Genomic DNA, 22,465 nt, shown 5'->3' with positions numbered 1-22,465 from the left:
GACAAAAAAAAATAATCTCTTTGGTGACGGGCTGGTAATAAAAAAAAAAGATGACTAGGGAACCATTTATAGATTCATGACTGCCTGTGACTTACTGATTCAGGCACCAAACCACTGGCTTTGTTTTTAAGAACCTTTGCGTCAGGGTGGTCTGGGAATTTAGGAGAGGTTAGGTGACTGGTTCAGAGTCACACAGTCAGACTGTGTCAGAGGTAGAGTTTGAATTCGGCTCATCCCAACTGTAGGGTTGGCTTTCTATCCACTAGGCCCCTTCCTTTCTTTACCAGACATGAAGTCAGAATCTGACTTGTCTAGTTCCTTTTATGAAGGTAAATGAAAGGATTTTGAATTGCCTACAGTGTATTTGCCTAAGATGAGTCAGGAAGGAAGAAGCAGTGAATCATGAGGCACTTTTTTTTCTAATGAGCATGGCCATAACATGGCTATAGCCCTTTTGTTGGTTGTTACTGTGGGCATCCTGAGCATAGCTTTACGTCTTTGGGTAATGCTCAGAGATTGGTGGTAGTGATGGAGGAGTTGGTGTGGGGTCCTGTTGATTAGATTATATAGAGCACATACGCTGCAGGGGCAATATTCTGGGCTCCTGTGTTAAGAAAATGTCCTACATGGCATGTGAGGGACGTTGACTGTGGCTGGATTGATGAAAACATATCCTATGAGCACAGATGTAGATGGAACCTTGATGAGTTCACCTGGCTTCTCCATAGGCGAATTTAAGTCTCCTGTGTCAACTGGAGATGGAGATACCTCCATGTTTTAGTCCTCTGACTGTTATGACTTTTTTCCTTGGGTCCATCTAAAGTTTCTATTGTTTAGATTTAAATCCATTTCCTCTTCTTCAGTGATCTGTAGCCATATTGTCGTTGTTTAGCTGTTTCTGTTACGTCCAACTCTTCGTGACTCCATTTGGGGTTTTCTTGGCAAACATACTGGAGTGGTTTGCCATTTTCTTATGACAGATCAGTCCTTTCCTCATAAAACTTTTCAGATACTTGAAGAAAGTAACTGTTAATCATGGAGTTTAACTTCTTTCTCTTGGATATATACCTGTAAGTCTCTTAACCAACTTTTATAAGCAAGTTAAACTTACTACCTGTGTGACCCTGAGCAAATCACTGAATTTCCTTCAGCCTCAGCTTCCCCTTCTGTAAAATGGGAATAATAACAGCACCTGTCCCACAGGGTTGTTGTGAGGATGACATAGCATATGTTAAGTGCTTGGCAGACCTCAAAGTGCTATCTAAATGCTGACTGTTATTATTATCAAGAGCTATTCCTTCTATATCTTTATCATTTTTCCCATGACCTTTTGGTTTCTCCACATCATTTTTCAAATGTGGTGACAAAAACCAGACACTAGAATATAACTGGGTCTCAATTGTGAGAATAATGAATCCAGTGAAATGGTTGCCAAAGACAGCAGATTGAGTTAGTTCATAGAAGTTAAAAGAAAGTTAAAGAAATTTCATAAGAAGTTAAAAGAAAGAGACCTTAGATAGTGCATAGTTCAATGCCTTTCATTTTCCAGATGGGGTACCTGGGGGAGGGCCAGAGAGATCAAGTGATTGGCCCAAGATGAAACAGCTCAGGACCAGTGATGGGCAGGCCAGTCTTCTGGCCCTTATTCCTCTGCTTTTGTTCATGATACCACATGATAATCATCATCTCTCTGCCTCTGTCTGTCTGTCTGTCTGTCTCTATCTCTCTGTCTCGGTCTCTCCTCTGTCTCTGTCTCTCTGTCTCTCTCTCTCAGTTGGGGTTAAGTGACTTGCCCAAGGTCACATAACTAGAGATTGTCTGAGACTGGATTTGAACTCAGCCCTCCTGACTCCAGGGCTGCTGCTCTATCCACTGCGCCACCTGCTCCCACATCTTTTTTATACAGTATTGTCTTCTCTCCTGCCTAATCCTTGCCTTTCACACTTGTTTTCAATATGCTTTTATATGGTGCTGGCTTTTGGTCATGGTGGCATTATATTAACTCATTCAGGTTGCATCAATTACGATCCCTAAGTTTTTTTTCTTTTTTATTTGTACTCAACAGTTTCTTCCTCCTTCTGTGCTTTACACTGCTGATTTTTGCCTGTAATATACTTAACACCTTGTGCTTGTCCTGGAGTGTTTTGATATTTACTTCAGGTCAAAAAAATTGGCCTATTACCATCAATGTTGTCCACCCCACAAACTCAAGTTTTTGACTGCTGGCATAGCATTAGTGATCACTGTCACTTTATCTTATAAAGTTTTATCTTTTAGTAGCACGTAAGATTCTTGTCCATACGTTGCTGCTGTGCACATTTGTGTGCATTTATGTTATTATCAAAGTTATCATCTACAACAATATATTCAGTCAACTGGATCCATTGTTTTTCTTTTTTTTTTTAATAGGTTATACATATGTAATCATGCAAAACACTTCCATAGTAGTCATGTTGTGAAAAACTAAGTATATTTCCCTTAATCCTATCCCCCCCAATTTATTTTATTTTCTCTTTTTGACCCTGTCCCTCCTTAGAAGTGTTTACTTCTGATTACCTCCTCCCCCAATCTGCCCTCCCTTCTATCATCTTCCTGCTCTCCTGTCGCCTTCCCCACCTATTTTCCTGTAGGGTAAGATATATTTCCATACCCAATTGAGTGTGTATGTTATTCTCTCCTTAAGCCAAATTCTATGAGAATAAGATTCACTCATTCCCTCTCACCTTCCCCTGTTTCTCCTCCACTGTAGAAGCCTTTTCTTGTCTGTTTTATGTGAGATAATTTACCCCATTCTACCTTTCCCTTTCTCCTTCTCTCTATATAATCCTCTCGCAACTCTTAATTTTATTCTCCAGATATCACCCCTTCATCTTCAACTCACCCTGTGCCGTCTATCTATCTATCTATCTATCTATCTATCTATCTATCTATCTATCTATCTATCTACCTACCTACCTACATACATATAATTTTTTTCCTCCAACTACTCCAATACTGACAAAGGACTCATGAGTTACAAATATCATCTTTCCATGCAGAATGTAAACAGCTCAATCTTAATGAGTCCCTTATGATTTCTCTTTCCTGTTTACCTCTTCATGTTTCTCTTGAGTCTCGTATCTGAAAGTCAAATTTTCTATTCAGCTCTGATATTTTCATCAAGAAGGTCTTCCTTTTCTTGATAATTAAACTTTATTTCTGTCCTCAAAATATTACGATCCCATTTAGGTCACCATCATCTGTAACTCTGATAAGAATCTCATCAGTTCATTTTCCCCCCTCCTGGGCCGATAATAAAGTGTGATATCTGGTATCCTCTTCGTTTCTAAAAATCAGTCTTGTAGGTTAAAGTCTCTAGTGGTTTGAAAATATCTATCTTTTTCTTGCAGTCATTAATGGAATAATGGCATAGTGGATAGAGTGCTGGACCTGGAGTCAGGAAGACTCATCTTCCCGAATTCAAATTCAGCCTCTGACACTAGTTGTGTGACCTTGGGCAAGCCCCTTCACCCTGGTTGCCTCAGCTTCCTCATCTGTAGAATGAGCTGGAGAAGGAAATGACAAATCACTCTAGTATCTCTGCCAAGAAAACTCCATGGACAGTATTCTCTTGCTATGGTCTACAAGGTCATGAAGAATCAGACATGAGTGAATAACAAAGACAGCAACAACAACAACAACAATAACAACATGGCACTTGATAAATGCTATTCCCTTCCCCACTTTCCATCACCTCTCAAAGTCTAGTCACTGCCCTTGCTCTTCGGCTCTAGAGACACCATTATATGTACTAATGTCTTCATTATTCTTATTTAACCCATCCCAACACATCCTGTGGGTGTCCTCCTTCTCAGAGCCAGCATCTTCCTTCTTTGCTCTCCCCAGGTCAGTGAGGTTAAATAAAAATAACAAAGACACTGCGGCACATATTTTAACCAGGGATTCTGGGAGGGATGATAGCGGTAAAAAGAGGCAAACTACACAGAGTATATAGGGTAGCTTAAAGAAGGAAGTCAAAGATATCAGCTGATAAGGCTGCTCCTTGAATTTGAAAATGAAAATAAAATTGATACCTGGACCAAACGGAGAGTAAAGAGACAGAGTTTGATATGTATTTTAAAAGCACTTATCCAAAAGCCTTTATCACCATACAAAAATTAGCCCCTTCATGACTATCAAAATATCACTAATTCATTAGTTAACTAACAATAAATTTATTTGTTGAATATCTATTATGTGAATAGATACTAGGAGTGGAGTGGGAGGAGCATATAATGAAGTTTATGACATTGTCCACCCCCACCCACCCAAAGAGCTTACTATATAGCCAAAGAGATAGACATGTATATGAGGGAGACCTCACAGGAATTTCAACTTTTTTCATTAGTTCCCATGACATGAGCTGAAATGATGTCACAAGGAGCCATTAGAGCCAGAGGTATTAAGAAGATTTAAACTGGCTGATTGACTCAACGATGTTACAATACAATTTTGTAACATCATGGTAGGATTAAATTAAGAACATTATTACAAAAAGACGTTAGTTATGATAATTTTACGTGAGGTATGTCTGCATATTTTAATTAAATGACAGATTTAATACTCCGAGTTCATATAAAAGAGACTTCATAGAAGTTAGTAGTAGCTGGGGAATGCTAGGAATGAGCATGGTATTTTATTTGGGGGGAAAGTAAGTAGACCAGTCTGTTTGAAGCAGACAGTTTCTCCAGAGATTTTTTCCTCAATGGATCAACGAATCTCATGAATGTGGGTATTTCCTCCAGCAGAGCAGATCATAGCCCATTTATGATTTCTTATCTCATGGGAGTGTTCACATTCTCCTAGAAGGTTCTCCAATATGATGGAGTCCTTTCTCTAGCACATGGATTGACCATCTGTTGTTATCCACCATGCTTGCTGAATGACCGATCCTCCTTTTTTTCTGATTATACATTTTCTTGCATGTATCTTTTATGACCCTTCTGAAATACAAATTATCAATGGTAGTGAACTTCAGCCTACTTATACTGCCATATAGCTCTCTGTTGCCTCTTGGTTCATCTACAACTTTGATTCTTTGAAGATTGTGGTATTATTCCATGACTTAAAAACACGTAGTACCAATAAAAAATTGCTGTCAAAATATTCTTTTATATTCAGGAAATAGTTTGGGATTCTTGAAAAAGCTGCAAATTTTCCTAATCTCAAGGAATGCTTGAACTGAAGATTCTGAAGAGGAGAAGAAGGAATAGAAGGAGAAAGTGAAGAAGAAGTAGAAGAAAAAATATTGAAGACAAAAAATTAAAAGGGAACAAGGAGAAAGTAGTCGGTAAGACAAGGTAAGAAGTTAGTAGGATAAAAGAGTTGAATGTAGCTGCCAAGGTGCTAACAAAGAGAGTAACAATTCCAATATTGAGGATCCTGATAAGAAGTTTGCCACAGCAATTCCTGGTGGGACTATTAGAAAGACAGACAAGGGCTAGGAATCTCTCTTTTGGTAAGCATGGAGAGCAGGACAAAATGTGCAACGATTTGTGTAGAGGGGGCAATGTTTCTATTTCTGCCCAGCCAACTGGCTGCTATCTGTGCTCAAAGTTCAACCTGGTCTTTCCAGAGGTAAGCTTAAAGGCACTTGAGGAACACCTCCCCTCTCCATAGGTTATTGGGGATAGTGGAATGAGAATGAAATGAAAAAAGGTTTTCACTCTGGAAATGAAGAAAAAACATCTGAGGGAGCAGAGGAGAATCTTGACTCATATCAGTATATTAGAGGGTTGAAGAATATCATGTAGAAAAGGGAAGAGAAAGGACCACTGAATATTTAAAACTGAGAGACAGATGTGAATCTCATCCCAAGGAGGAGGGAGCTGAGTCATCTGAATAGGAAGCAGCTGCTTGTCTTTGAAGGAATGATGATGTGGATATGCAAATACTATGAGGGGAGAGATCATCCAGGGAGAAGAAGAGATAAGTGACGGTAGTTGGTGACATCCTCTTGAAGATTACTGAGATAGCTATTTGTCAACCTGCTAAAAACTGCAAGGGGGTCTGTTGTCTTCCTAGGGCACATATCCACGATTAGTAGAGTATTCTCAAGACTTGTCAAACTGCTGCTGATTTATGTGGGCCCAAGCCATACTGCTAAAGGAAACTTAGAAAGGTATATTAATGATTATGAAGGCTTAGGCAAGAAACCAAAGACTATGGGGACAGAGTTGGTGTTTTTGTTACCTGTTGTCACCTATTGAATGCAAGGACTTCAGAATAAGAAAGCAAGTTTGGAAAGTGAGAAGATTTGGGAGGTAAGAAGACCGTGAGAGGTACCAGCCCATTCCTGATTTGCACTAGATGCTACCTTTTCCACATAAGGCATTAAGATAGTTTGCAAAGTCTTCAGACATTAATTTTGAATTTTTAGAACAGGGTTTGGGCATATAGGACCTAAAATAAATGGTTAAGAGACTCTTGGCCAAGGACAAGGTAAGCCTTTGAAGAGTTTGTAAGAATGTATTTGCCTGATGTACACTTATATGCCTAACTTGAAAATCTCATCAAAAGGCTTTAAGCTGAAAAGGTAGGAAGAAGGAGAAAGTTGTTTTTATATATATATGTGTGTGTGTGTGTGTGTGTGTGTGTGTACATATATGTATGTATATATATATACATGTGTGTATATATGTGTATGTGTGTGTTTATCTATATCTATATCTATATCTATATCTATATCTATATCTATATCTATATCTATATCTATATCTATATCTATATCTATATCTATATCTATATCTATATCTATATCTATATCTATATCTATATCTATCCACCAAACTAGATACTTGTCAGAAAGAGTAGCTGCAATGTAAGGATGAAATCCGAGAAAAGAGTCAATAAAACATCAGTAGTCTCAGACATCTACAAATACACAAAGTATGAGTAACAAAGAAGATGTACTGGGGGCTTTGCAAATTTGATCACAGAAATTTGGTCAAGTTAGATCTGAGGCTGGAATATGACTAATATACTGGATGACAGAATAACATATGAAGAGATCTTGACAAGTTAGAATAATAAGAGCATTTACAAAACGCTATATGGTTTGCAAAGTACTTTACAAATATCAATAAATCAACATTTATTAAGTGCCTACTATGTGCCAGTCATTTATTCTCATCACAGTTCTGGGAAGTAGGTGCTATTATTTTACTGCTTTTACAGATGAGGAAACTGAGGCAAACAGAAAGTAAGTGACTTGTCCAGAGTTTACACAGCCAGTAAGTGTCTGAGGCAAGATCTGAATTTAAATCTTCTTGATTCCTAATATAGTCCTCTACTACATACTGTGTGACCTAGCTGCATAGAATGTTGGGATGAATCTAATAAGATGAAATGTAACAGGAAGAATTATAGTTGGGTTAAAAAATCTACTTCACTGGGAATGAACAAATGAATGAAAAGTATTATGTATCATTTATTATGCGGCAAGCTGTATGCTAAGTGCTGAGGATACCAATACAAAAGTCCCTTATAAAGCCTACATTCTTATAGGGAGAGACACCATATGCAGGGGAGTTGTAGCCAAGGAGACGTATTTCGTTTTGGAAAGTTACAAGGATTATGAATAAAGTCACTGGGGAGTCAATTGACATTCCTTTTCCAGAAGCAATGACAGAGTTGATTTTATGATGGATCCAAAACTGGAAAGTGGAGGTGAAGTGACACAGAGGGAAGGAAGTTCTGAAGCATGACTGGAGCTAAACTTAGGGTATAATGGAGAAGATGGGACAAGTATTGATTATGATGTCAGGGCCTTAGGTGTTCTGGGAACCAAAGGGTTAATTCCCCGAGGGCATGGAATTTTTGGGGGGGGTAAGTGAAGTGGAGGTAGAGGAGATATGGCTTGATAAAAGTATATCTGAAAAAGATCTGCAGATTTTAGTGGACCAAAAACTTAATATGAAATCAGCCATGAGAAATGTCAGCTAAGAAACTAGTGCATTAAGAAAGACTAGGAACCAGGAACGAGGGATTAAGGAGGAGATAGGCCTGGTGGATATACTGGTCAGATCACATCTGGAATTTATTTTTCAGATTTGGGTACCATGTTTTAGGAAGGATACTGAAAATATGGAGAGTCCAGAGGTGGGCAAACAAGAATGCTGTAAATTTTCTGCAATGCGAAAATACTGGAGATGAAAATACTGAGGATTTTTAGTTTAGAGAAGAGAAGATTCAGGGGACATGATGTCATGGGGATTGAATTTATTCTGACCAAGGGTATCACTGGCAGTAAAGTATGAAAACTGCAAAGAGGTAAATTGAGGTCAGAAAAAACTTCCTAACAATGTAAAAATGGAATGGGCTGCCTTACGTCATAGTGGGTTCCTGTTTAGTAGAGTTCTTCAAGCAAAGGCTTTGTGACTATTTTGGAGGTACAATGTAGAAAGGATTCTTGGCTGTGTTATTACCAAGAGTTTTGAAGTACGAGTTTTTTTCTTCAGCAGGTGACCAATGGATTTTTGTTCTCTTTTCAACTTACCTTCTTGTTCTAATAGATTGGGTAGGTTTTCTTTGATGATTTGTTGAAGTATGGTATCCAGTTTTTTGTTTGGTCATGGTTTTCAGGGATTTGGATGATTCTTAAATTATTTCTCCTCAACCTGTTTACCAGGATAGTTTATTTTGATAGCAGATACTATCCACTGCTGTGGCCCTAAAAGATCCTGACTGGATGTCAGAGACTGAGCTTGTCTCAGGCTCTCTGGAGGGTCCCCTGACATATGGGCTGCCTGGGTGCTTGCATCTACCTGGAACTGACACTGTCTCCTTTGGCTGGATAAGAGCTCTGGCTTCAGGACTCTTTTTTATTTTTTATTTTCTGCCTTTTTTTTTTTGGTGAGGCAATCGGGGTTCAGTGACTTGCCCAGGGTCACACAGCTAGTAAGTGCCAAGTGTCTGAGGTTGGATTTGAGCTCAGATCCTCCTGACTCCAGGGCTGGTGCTGTATCCACTGTGCTACCTAGTTGCCCCAGGCTTCAGGACTCTTGAAAGGTCCTGAGGTATGCAAACAGTATCTGGCCTTGATTCCCTCTGGAGGGACCTCCTGGTAGCCCTCTTCATCCCTACAGCTCTGAAGGTCAGGCCCAAGATCCCAAGAACCCTGCTGGCTCCAAGCTCTATTTACTGGAATTTGCACTGGCTTCTGCCTCTCTCACCAAACTCAGGCATTTCCCCTTAGAACTTTCACAAGCCTGTGAACATTTTCATATAGAGTTCTAGGCTGGTTATTGGAGCTTACTGGTATTTCACTTTGTTTTTTCTGGATTGTTGTTTCCTCTGCTGCCCTTTTAGATCTTTGGTGGTATATTTCTCAGTGAGAAGAGTAGCTAGGTGGCAAAATGGATAGAGTGCCAAATCTGGAATCAGGAGGACCTGAATTCAAATCTGACCTCAGACACTTACTAGCTGTGTGACCCTAAGCAAGTCACTTCACCCTGTTTGCTTCAATTCATCATCTGTAAAATGAGCTGGAGAAGGAAATGGCCAATTATATAGTATCTTTGCTAAGAAAACCCCAAATAGGGTCACAGAGAGTTAGATACAACTGAAACAATTCAACAACAAAAACTAAATTTTAGTGGAAGCTAGGCTGGCTAGGATCTTTTTAATTGCCATCTTAACTGGTTGTTTCCTAGAAAGGTACGATTTGGATCAGATGACTTGAGAGGTTTCAGCCAACTCTCAGCTTTCATGATTTTGTGAAATGCAATCTACTTTCTTTCTTCTTCCTGCTCAATTTTGGGTCTAGCTCATTGCTTGTCTGCATTTTCTCTCCAAAGCATATGTAATAATGGACCAGTTTAATGGACCATCCCTTTAATTGCACATCATAATCTGAGCATTTGGCATTCTTTATTCATTTTGGTTTTCTGTTGTAGATTGTTACATTGAACTGTTTTGAGTTGTTTTGGATACCACTGAGAAGGCTTTATAGTGTTGTAGAGCATGATAGAACCAGCACAATGTCATCAGCAGACAGGAACCACTAGAAGATTTCAACATCTATAGAGAAGCCGTTTCCTACTTGGACACTGCACTGGACATCCTCCATGACATTGGTGAATGTCTCTGGTAAAGACATATGCTCCCCATGATTTAGGTTAATTTGATATTGATGGCTAGACCTCTCTTGTTCCACCCATCAAGAAATAATGTATGATCATTATAAATGCAAGACAGGCACGTTGCTGAAGGATAGATTTTAGGATTGCACTTTACTCAACCAAGTTAAGATCTTCATTGCTGATTGCAAAACCCATGGGTAAACATTGTACTCGTTGTGCCTTTCAGCAATTACATGACTGACAAAATATGCTCTGTTGCCACAAATAATTTGTGAAAGCCTATCTCTTTCCTTTCTATATTTTCAAAAAGTTTAGATAAATAAACAGATAGTTAAATAGAGAGATAGATAGATATGTAGACAATTCTCCTAAAGATTTTATAGGTATGAGAAATTTGGAGGCATATGGGTCAGTAATTATTGATGTCCTTTCTGATGCCTTTTTGTGGTAGTATTATCATATATGGTTTTTTTCTCAGTCTGGAATACTTTGATGAAGGGGATTAATGGACAATAAGGTCATTAAGGTAGTTTGAGGCCAAAATGAATATCAATTTCTGAATGCTAGACTTTAATCTGTGGGTAGTCTGTAGGGAGACATTGGCAGTTTTTGAGCAAGAAAATATAATGCTATAAATGGTGTTTTAAGAAGATCATGTTGATGGTGGTGGCATGAACTTGAGGGGGGAGAGCCTGAAGGCAGGGAAATTAGCTCAGAAGCTATTGCAATAATTCAGGCATGAGGTGATGACGGCCAAGTCTAGGGTGGCGACAGTGGGAGAGGAAAGGAAAGGATGGATTCCAGAGACATGATGGACAAAACAACAGGATTTGGTGACTAACTGGATATAGAGAAGGAAAAGTCAAAATGATTCCAAACTTTTAAACTTGAATTTTTGGGAGATGATACTTTTGGCAGAAATAAGAAAGTCAGGAGACACACACAAACACACACAGTCATGCACATATTGAACACAAACATCACACAGTACACAGAACGTCTATCTACCACATCTATGTTGTGAGATATAGATAAAGGAAGCAGGCTACGGTGGGGAAAAAAGTATTGGATTTGGAGACAGAGTACCTGAGTTCAAATCCTTCCTTTGTCACTTAACCCTCTGTTGGTTTGAGCAAGTCATTTAATTTCTCTGGACCTCAGTTAACTCATCTTTAAAATGACAGAGTGGGAGTAGATGGCTTTTAAGGTCCCTTCTAGGTCCCTGCCCACTCTGGTCCAATCTGACACAAACACAAGCATTTTATATGCTTTTATTTAAACTTGTAAAAATGCTGTGCTTTCTAACATTCTGTTAGCAGAATAAAACATTTTTTAAGAATGCAGTGTGGCGTAATAGAAAGATCACTTGCTTTGAAATCCTAAGCCCTGGTTTTTAATTTTGGCTGTTCTGTTTAGCAACCTGTGTGACCCTGAGTGAATCATTTAACTTCCTTACACCTCAGTTTCTTTGTACATAAAATACAGGAGCTGGATTAGATGATTCCTAAATCTCTTCTAACGCTCTAAATTGTTGGATCCTCAGTATCCTGCTTCTCCTACTGAATAGCTGCCTGTCTCTAGGCAGCTTTGGCCAGAATGCCTTGCTCTCCCTTCCCTAACTAGCCAGCATCAAAGTGAAGATTTATTTTGGAGCCAGGATGGTCAAATGAGCCAATGCGGAAAGGGCCTTAGCCCATCTGTGGAGAGCTGGATTTAGGAGCATACTCATAATGAATGTACATTCAAGGAATGTGCCTCTGGGAAAGCTAGAGATGTTTCTATTCTAGTAGTTCTTTATTTTTTCTTGCTAAAGTCCCTTGAGCAGTCAGATTAAATTTCACAGAGCTCCATATGCTCCCATATTCTGTTTTCCCCCCTTCTCCCTGGTGGCCTCCTTTGCAGATAATGCCCTCTAGCTCTTCCACCTTATTGCCACCCCTAAAGTAGACTCCACCCCTCGTATCTCCAATTAGGCTTCTGGTGGATTCCTTTCTCTTCTGGCTCCAAGGAGCACCATATTTATAGCCGTGACAAAGTATTTGGTGCCGTAGGAAAAGTTTAAAAATTGAGTCCTTCTGGGGTTACTGTTCAACTGAGACTTGGAACCTTCAGCTGTTAACAGAGATGATTTGCCTTGTCACAAAACAGAAACCCATGTGCCCTGGAAAGCGGAACCTTTTGACATCGAAAACATTCATTTATAGAAAATAATATTGAAAAGTGCTCTTTGTTGTACACCCCTCCCCCTACCCTTTCACATTTTATGCTCTAGTCACCATACCCAACTTACCACTAGTTCATGTTTTGCCATTAGCCACAGTTTACTTCTAGGGATGCCTAACTAGCAATGAGGATATTACCAAGTTATTAGCTCCTTACACATGGTTTTCCTGTCTCTGTGTCTATACTGACCACCCCCACGCCAAGAGTGCAAGAATGCACTCCTTTCTCCTTTCTACCTCATAGAATCCCTCTGTTCCTTTAAGATACAACTCCAACAGCACCTTCTACATGAAGACTTTTGTGATTCACTGATGTATTTATTTCGTGTATAAAAATAAACACTACCTTGTATTTATTTTGTAGATACTCAGGTAAATATGGTGCTGTGGCAGGTACTCAATCCTTTCTGTTCCCTCTTCCTTTCTGGAAGGAGTAGAGCTGAATCTCTCCTAGGCATTGTTTATCCTCGGCCACATCTACTTACACCCTGTCCCCTTTCCTTTTTCACGTCAGAGGTTGGAGATTTAATCAGTCATACCCTATTGCCATAACAAGCTCACCCTTAGCCCAGAGGTGACATAACGGCCCTCAGACCCCTGTGGTCCCCTTTCTATGCTGGTCTCTGGAGTTTATTTTAGATGAAAAGTTAAACTAACTCGGAGCCCCCAGTTATGAAAATTCCCAACAGGGGTTTGGCTTTATGTCCTGATCTAAAGCTTAGTGTGCCTCTATCTAACTATCTAACTATCTTTATGTTTCAGGCAAAATAAGGACACAGAAGATGTTGGGATAAAACCAACAAGGAGAACATATTGCATCATCTGTTACTGGACAGGTAAAGAGGAAGTTGAGGAAAGAGCAGAGCTCTCCATCTTTGAAGAGATGAGTACAGAGAAAGGGGAAAGGGGAAAGGGAATAAAGCATTTATAGAGAACTTACTACATGCCAGGCACTGTGCTAAGCACTTTACAATTATTACCTCCCGTGATCCTCACAAAAGCCCTGAGAGGTAAGTGCTATTATTATCCCCATTTTATAGTTGAGGAAACTGAGGCAGGCTGAGGTAAAGTGACTTGTCCAGGGTCACACAACTTGGAAGCATCTGAGACCAGACTGGAAATCAGTTCTTCTTGACTCCAGGCCCAGCACTCCATCTGCTGCGCCATCTTCAATCTTAGCCTTCTCTTTCTAGATGCTTGCTGCGCTTGATGGCCCATCTTGACCTTTCATTTCTCTTCCGTAGTTCAGCCTTCCTTTCAGCTGTTGTTCTCCTTCCACCAATTTTTTCTAGCTCAGCTTAAGTCATGCATAGGGTTGGGGTCCCCCAGCGCTGCTCATCTCTTGCCCTCTCCCTTCCTCTCCATCTGTATCTCAAAATAGGGCTTTTGCAACTCACTTTCTTCTTTGTGATTATCGGATGTAATAGAAAGAACACTCCACTAGGTATCATGGATCTGAGTTCAAACCCCTGCTCTGCTGCTCGCTCCCTGTGTGATACAACCCCTCTACACCTGGGTTTTCTCATCTGTACAATTAGGGAGACAGATTAGAGGACATCTAAGGTTCCTCTCATCTCTAAATCTGGGAATAATTTTAAGAGTTCCATTGAAGCTCTTTTCACTATAGGAAAAAAAATATCTCTGGAAAAATAGCTGCCTTTCCCAGATGTCACAGTACCTGGAATTACTGGATTCATTTCATTCCTTTGGGTTAAGCACTGTGATATCCCTGAAGTCATCTCTTAAAATTCAAAAGATCTTTGCAGGGTTACTATTTTGTAATTAATAACTTACTGTGAATTAATATATCAGATGCTTTGCTGGGGTACCCGAGAATGAGGAAACCCTGATAGGAAGCAGGGGAAGGACACAGCATAATGGGGAAGGGGAAAATGGTAAAGGTATGTCATCGACAAATTCGATCAACTTAATATTACCTTGGGCCAGCCCAAAATAAGGCTTGTCATCATATAGAAAATACAAATGTGTTTGTGTGCTAAATGATTGCAATAAAAAAAAATACATGCTTTTATTTCAATTTGATATTTCCTAGATAGATATATTCAGGATTTCTCATTATACCCTTAATATAAATTGGACTAAAGCTTAATTCTGTTAATAGGCTTGGAAGAAACCTTTCCATGTTGTTCTTGGTTAATTTTAGACATATGTTAATTGTAAGGAGGCATTTTTTTGAGTCACTATGTTTAATGGTTTAGGAACTGCTTCTGAAAAGATTGCCAACTGGTACAATTCACATATATGTATTTAAGAAATTCCCAAATAGGCACTTACATTGACTGAGTTCCCACAGAAAAGAAAAACTCATGTGAACATCTATTGCCAAAATCATTAAAGAAAAATATTTAGAGGATATTAAATAGGAGAAAGCACTTTATAAAAATGAAAAAAAAAAGAGTTCTGGATAGAATGAGGAAAAATATAAAAGCCTTCCAGAATGCATTAAATGGGCAGTTTTCTAAAAGTAAACTGGATAAAAGAGAGGATGTGACTATTATTTGGGTGTGATCAATTCAACAAACATTTATTCATCCCTGTTACACATATAATAACTCCCCCCATAGCTATGGAACAAAGATGAAAAAATACAAGTCTTTGTCCTCAAAGAGTGGGGGGAAGGGGGTACAAAAATAACTCTAATGTATTAGACTAGGATCAGTCAAACAGGGTGACATGAAAGTCTGTGGGAGGGATAACTGGATTACTTTGGGTTGGCAGTAATTAGGGAAGTCATCATGGGAGAGATGGCAGCTGAGTTGAGCTTTGGATGAGGAAAAGGATGGCAATAGGTAAAGAATTGGGGAAAGCTCTTCCCCAAATAGGGGATAGTATAAATGCTTCCTGGAACCTCATACATAGTTCATGAGCCCTCGTTTGCTGTCTTTGTTATCAGCCCCAAACAGGGGATAAATTAAATAAAAACAAAGTAATTTAATTAAACAGAAAATTAAGGAAAATGCTCCCTACCCATATACAAAGGGGTACATTCACCCACAGATTTCCATAAAACTGGAATACAGATAGCTTTGTTAACTCATGCTTCTAAGGGCTATATCCCACATAGAACATCTCTGTACTTCTGAAAGGCCAATTTCTGCTTCCCTACAGAGCTCTTAATGCCATCAACTGGATTGATGTCTCCTCTGTATTGTCATCTGCCACTTTCCCTGCTGAGCTGAGCTTATCATCTTCTGGTTCAAGTCAAGCAGCTGATTCTCCATCCAGAATATTTCTCTCTCTCTCTCTCTCTCTCTCTCTCTCTCTCTCTCTCTCTCTCTCTCACACACACACACACACACACACACACACACACACACACACACACACATATCTGGCCCATAGCTTTAGGGGAATTTAAATCTTTTGTGAATCAGACCCCAAAGCTGCCCCCAGTCAGCGCAGTGAAATTCTCTTGGATCTGTATTTTGAACTCTTTTGCTTCCTTTTCAGAACCAAGTAACGCTGTCCCACTTTATATTTGGGTTGGTCCTACTAAATTCCTCTCAGCTCCTAATAGGTCCCTGGCAGTTAACAATAGGTTGTCTTTGAGATTTATTTAGTAAGTCTAGTGAAGACAGAGTGGACTTGGTGACCTTTGTCCTGCAGCTGCACTCAAATCTCTGTTTTCCTACATGTACAGGCCCACATAGTCAGGAGAAGACAAAGAGATGGGGGAATAATAAGTTATCTAGTTTGGTTCAAGTATAGAGTGCAGGTTGGGGAGCGGTATAAAATAATGCTGGAAAGGAAAAGTGGGCCCAGATAACATAGAGCCTTGAATGTGAGATTGTTTTTTATTGTGTCAGTCATGGGGAGGCACTGAAGGTTTTTTTTAATAGTCCCAGGGCTATTGTGATATAATCAGACCTGTGTATCAGTATGCTTCCCTCCTTACTCCTCCTCTCTCCCTCCTTTCTCCTCCTCCCCCATTCCCTCTCTTTCATTTCCCTTTTCTCTACTTCTCTCCCTTCTTCCTTCTTCTCTCCTTTCCTCTCCTCTCCTGTTCTTTGGAGAGATCTTCCTTCCTCCCCACTTCCAGATCCCACCTGCTTTTCTTTATTATAGAGAAAAGCTCACTGGGAGATTATGGTGGCACTGTAAACTGAAATAACTATGAAGTAAGACAAAAACAATCATAAAACTTTTTTTTTGAAAAAAAGATAATATTATAGAAAATGAGGAAAATGTTATAAGCCTAGAAAAGGCAAATGTTCTAATTTGTTCTAATTTCTAATTCTAATCTAAAAAAAATACAGCAGTGCATCTTACAAACCACAGGGAGGCTCATTTTGATTCTCTGCAAAATTTTACAATCTATATGTAAAAGGTAGGCCCCTGAAAATTCTGGTCCCTTCACTAATTTTCTCAGGAATAGTGCAGGTTGCTTTGGTCTTAAATACTAATCATATGGTAGGCATGATGAATGGGATAGGTGGGTGGAGGTGATAACAGAGATAGGAGAATAATAATAATAATCCTGTCCACTACTGAAATTATGCTGAGGGTGCTTTCAGTGAGCCTAGAGACATTCTAATACTTTAACTACAAAAATCAAAATATTTTCATAGCCCACCCTCAAACCACTTCAACATCCTCACTTTATAGATCGTGGTGGTAGCCACAAATCCAACAGCAAAAAACACCAAACATTTAACTAAGACATAAAATTAATGCAAGTAACAAGAGGAAATCAAGTAATGGAGTTATTCTCTGTTCTCATACATGAATGACCATAACTCCCTTAAGCTTTCTGGATCTATCTTTCACTTGAAAAATTCAGAGGTGCCACCAAGTTCTCTGCTAGCCACAGATCACATCTCTCCATCTTGTCCACAAGAATAACATGACAGGTTGTTTCAAATAGTATCTTAAAAACAATCTTGTTCTGGCATGACCCATTTTTTATAAAGTCATGCTGGCTCTCTGTGAAAATTGCTTCCCGTTTAGATATTCATAACCTATTCCTTTAATTAGACTTAGTGGTTATGATCCAGGAGAAAGTGCTCAATACTTCACAATGCCTGGAATCCAGAGACTATTACTCACTGGAAGAAATTTGCTGGACTAGATTTCCTAGAAGGCTGTTTATCTGGCCACAGAATGGTGACATCTCTAGTTAATGACTATCTGGAGTTTTCTAAGGGTTCCATGCAAGACACAGGTTTTGGCAGGAAATATACCCGGTAGATCTGGTATATTTAGACTGATCAAAAATTTCTAGAGTTTCAGAATCGATTGAAATCAACTCTAGTTTGTTTGAAGTAATAGAGAAGTATTTCAGGTAATGAAGTGGAATTTAGTGCCTAGATAGTCTAACAATTTATGCCTTCTGTTCAAAAGATTACAGGAAGATAAAAGCCAGGCAGTGGCTGGCAGGAAACATGGGTGAAATCACATGCTTTTAACCCTGAGGTTCTGTGATTCACCATTTGTGTGTCTGTTAGAAAACTAAGAGGAGAACCAGGAGGTCACAGTGCCACAGAGACTGAAAGGAGAGCATAGCACAAAAGAAAGTGCCCAATAGTGTTCGGTACTACAGGGAGATCCTATAGGGTGAGGGCTGAGAAACTTATTCATTAAAATGTTTTTTTGGTGATCTTAGAGGTAGCAGTTTTAGTACAATGCTTGGAATGGAAGCTAGATTTGGCAGTGGGTGGTTAAAGGGCAAATAGATGATGACAAAGTAGGAATCCAAAGTTATGCATTGCTTTGGAAATGTATGTAATGGAAGTATATATTATTCAATTTAATTTATGAGTCCCATGGATTTGGAAGAACAGGTACCGACCAGTTTTTGTTATTGCGTTCTCAGGGCTTAGCATAATGACATAAGTGGAGGGTTTGATAAATTTTTGATGAATTGTTGAATTTAATTTTTCCAAGAAAATTAAAGGATGGCAAAAAGATCATGTCAAGTAATGTTTTCCCTTCATGTTCCTTTCAGAGTTTAAGTAACTTGTAAAAATGCATAATTTTAGGGGGAAACCATCTGGACTCTGATTTCTGCTTTACTTTTATACAGTTTTTTGTGCATCGTTTATACATTTTAATCCAGAGCTCTAATATCTAGAAGGGGAAAAACCTCAAAACAACCCTTTCATAACCTGTTGGTTGTTTCCAGACACCCCAAGTTAATAACTTATTTTCACGTTTCTCCTGGGAATATATGGAAAGCAGCTCTGATTTGATGTAAGCGCTATTTGTGAACCGATTGCTAAATTATGCCTTGTTTTATTTAGCTGTTGATATTCCATTTTAATAAGAACTCCTGACCTTCATGTAGCCTTTCCCCTTTAAGGCCCCATGTGCTGTTTGGCCTAGGAAGGTCTTAACCTGAGAAAATCAACCTGGCCAGTTTGAGCCAGGGGAGGGAAAAATGTAACACCTAGGAGACTGGGGTAAACAGCCAAACCATTCCAACTTAATCTGGGCTGAAATGCTTGGAATGTGGGAGCCACGGATGATGCCTGTTGTCTGTGTGTCTGACTGAATCCTTTCTTTTCTTCCAGCAAAGCAGAGCCTGGGACGTAGGCCAAAAGCCTGCCACTTACCTTAAATTGATCAGCCACTTTGAGATGAAAAACACTGAAAACTGCCACGCCAGGGAAACAAGGCTCCCTTCACATTAAAGGCAAATTGCGACTTGGGGTTTGCTGTGATCTTTTTTCCATTTTATCCAGTTTTTCACAGTGCACACTTTTTTTTCTTTCCATTTATACTCCAATGCAGAAGCCAATAGTTACAGCATCTTGGCCAAGCATTCATTAAGGTTTATAAAAACAAAATTTATGGTTATTTAGGAGTTGGCACAAAGGCAGGCTGTTTCTGGAAAAAAGAAGAAGAAATACAGTTTGGAAATATAAGTCTAAACCAGGCCTCCAACAAAGGCCTCTACTATACCATGGTGTGCTGTATTCTCAGCTTTGCTGCTTACAGGGAAAGGAAATAAGCACTGAGATACACCATCCATCTATTCTGACCTGGTGTAAATCAACAAAGGTATCTTTAGGCCAATTATGTGGAAGGTACAATGAGTAGGGGGATGGGTGGAGGTGATATAAAGGTATGTGATGTTGATGATGATAATAATAATAATAATGATAATCTTGTCTGTCACTGAAATTATACTTAGGATGCTCTCAGTGAGCTAACAGGAGATAAGATTATATCTCAATACTTTAACTACAGAAAATGCTTATTTCTTTGTTAGAATGTTAGCTTCTTGAAGGCAGGGATAGTTTTGTGCTTTCTTTGGATGCCCCATATTTAGCACAGTGCATGGCACAAAGTAAGCACTAAATAAATGCTTGTTGACTTATCTATTTGTACGATAGTCTGTAGAATATTGAATATAAGAAAAATAATAGTGGGATAGAAAGTCATCCCAGGATCATTTCTATTGGAAATGCATCAAAAAAGGTGAGAAGAACACGACGCAGATGATAACCCCATTCAAAGTCCAACCCATTGTCCATGTTGTAAGGGGATAGTGCAATAGAGAGGAGAAGATACCAGCTGGAGGCAATAGACAGGGAGAACAGTGTATGTGCTGTTAATGGTAATGGTGTGTTGGTGTTGTTCAATCATCTTTCAGTTGTGTCTGACTCTTTGTGATCCCATTTGGGGTTTTCTTAGCAAAGATACCGGAGTGGTTTGCCATTTCCTTCTCTAGCTCGTTTAACAGATGAAGAAACTGAGACAAACAGGGGTAAGTGACTTATCCAGGGTCACACAGCTGGTAAGTGTATGAGGCCAGATTTGAACCCATGAAGATGAATCTTCCTGATTTCAGGCTCACTACTCTATCCACTGTGCCACTTGGCTATACTATACAGAATTAAAAAATTTTTAAGTCATATATTATCTCATTTAATCTTCACAATAACCTTGTCTGGTACTATTATTATCCCCATTTTATAAATAAGTAAACTGAGGTTAAGTGACTCACCTAGGGTCGTAAAGCTAATAAGTGTTTGAGGCAGGATTTGAACTCCAGGATTTCTGACTCTAACTAGCACCCTATTTATTATACCAGCTAGCTACCTCAGAAAACTGATGACAAAAAGAGCGCTGATGTGTCAGACGAATTTGAGAGGAGATGGGCATACTGAAGAATGGAATTTTGAAGAAAGCCCTTTTTAAAAATTCGATGGTATGAATCTAACTAGCTGAACAACTAAAGCAAAACATGGTATTTTGAAAAAGCTAGTAGCTGATATTACCACCATGAACAAATGCTTTTCCCCATAGTATCTGACAGGAAGTAGAACAACATGCTCACAATGGAATACGCGGTAGTGGCCAGTACCGTGGCAAGTACCTTAGGAAGAAGAGTGGTGCTATCTAGTAATTCCCCTAAAATCAGAGGTCAGACAGCACCATTGCAAAAGTAACATGAGAGTTATTAAAGAACTTTGGAAAGGCGTTAGGAGATTGTGTCAGTAACTAGTTGGTACATACAGCAGAAAACATGAATGCCATATTGCCCAATTAAAGGAAGCAAAGAAGAAATATGGAAGCAAATCTAGAAAAAATAAATTTCAGGAAATCTAGATTCTCTTAATCGGAAATTGAAAGTAAAAGTCAAAAGGTTAAGGTGGTACAAGGAGTCAGCACAGCACAAAAAAGGAAACAAACAAATTATTGTCAATGGAAAAAAAAACCCTTTTTATTACAGAGGCTTGGGAAATTAAAAAAATGAAAGGTTCAGGAGAACTTCTGAAGAAGGAAGATGTGGAAAATTTCTGGTCTGTTGGATGGTGACAAGAAGTTCAACATAATGAAAATGCAAGTTGGATGAAATGAGAACTAGGAAACTTGGGCACCATTAATATAATGAATGACAGAACAATTACGTCAAGGGAGGTGACTGAAACTCTAGCTTCTCTGCAAAAGTGGAAAGTGGCTGGGCTGGAGATGATCCATAATTACTGGTTCAAATGCTTCACAGTAGTGCGTGAATTACTAGCAAAGCATTCTACTGACTTCTTTTTAGCTGTAAACCTGATCCTACTATTCTCAACAGAAGGCATTAAATACCTTCTTCAAATGACTCCTTCAATTATCAATTGCTGGCCAGTTATATGTTTTTGGACTTTATACAAAATATTTACAGTTTGGATCACTTGAAGAAAAATCAATTAACTCTTATGAGAAAACATGATTTTGGCTTAAGAGCTAAAGTGGGGAGTAAAAAAGTTCTTGGGGAGTAAAGATCTACTCCTTATTGATTTGAATGAATAAGCAACTGCAAAGCTCCAACATGTTGCTATCTCCTTTATCTATTATTACAAAGGCTTTGACCCAGTTCCATATTTGTGGCTTAGTCAAATATATAATACATACAAATATATAGTACAGACCTAAATATAATGAGAACACTAGAGTATTTGATGTATAGATGGAAAACTATACTCCATTACCAATACAACAGTCAAGAACAATTTACATAAAACATAGCTTTTTTTTTTCCAGGGAGATATCATCTGGGGAAGCAAGTCCTATGGAGAAATAGCCAGCCATTCCCACAGACTCCTGACCAATTGCTACCTATGGGGAAGGTGATCCAGTCTAGCTAAAGCCGCAAGGCACCCTGAGGAAGAGACAGGAAACAGTATGTTCGAGGCAAATGAAACTCTCAGACCCCAATGGAAATAGTCCAAGACCCAAGAGCCCTGGGAGTAGTAGCACCCTGAACCCAAGAGCTTTGGGAATAATAGCATCAGAGCATTAGCTCTGCTTCCAACCTGGACTATGAGGCCAACTTTGAAGATGGGAAGCTCTGTGGAGAAAGAGCCTACCTTTCTCGCTCCTCTCATCAATTGCTGACTGACTGCCACCTACCACATCATGGATCCTGCTTCCAGCCCAACTGCCAGGGCCATTATTCATCGCCTGGTGGAGACATAACCTGGCAACCGTTTCTGTTAATGTTGTAGTCACGCCTGAAAAAGAAAGTCCTTATCATCAAAGTCCTTGGCATTATCAAATTGTACAACATTTGAGGCTCGTATGGTTTTTCTTAAAAGTGGAAGTACACTACCAATCTGCTTTACAGCTGCATCTAAGAACTATGAGACTTTTCCATCTATGCAATTGAAA

The 22,465-nt window shown here is 39.1% G+C and overlaps 1 long non-coding RNA gene across 2 annotated transcripts; it reads left to right on the top strand.

Annotated features, from left to right (window-relative positions):
- The first annotated feature begins 5,964 nt into the window (after positions 1 to 5,964).
- On the top strand, positions 5,965 to 19,682 carry LOC144457637 (uncharacterized). Of its 2 annotated transcripts, none has more exons than XR_013487107.1 (3): positions 5,965 to 6,302; positions 13,106 to 13,179; positions 18,874 to 19,682. It is a non-coding gene; the product is annotated as an uncharacterized LOC144457637 (long non-coding RNA). The 2 variants fall into 2 exon arrangements; XR_013487110.1 differs by lacking the exon at positions 5,965 to 6,302 and adding an exon at positions 9,942 to 10,128.
- The last annotated feature ends 2,783 nt before the right edge of the window (positions 19,683 to 22,465 follow it).

This window comes from Phascolarctos cinereus, unplaced genomic scaffold, assembly GCF_003287225.1.
Source record: "Phascolarctos cinereus isolate Bilbo 61053 unplaced genomic scaffold, phaCin_HiC Scaffold_1;HRSCAF=81, whole genome shotgun sequence".
NCBI classification, from domain to species: Eukaryota; Metazoa; Chordata; class Mammalia; order Diprotodontia; family Phascolarctidae; genus Phascolarctos; species Phascolarctos cinereus.
Note: the sequence above shows the minus strand (reverse complement) of the source record. Positions and strands in the feature narration are given on the sequence as shown.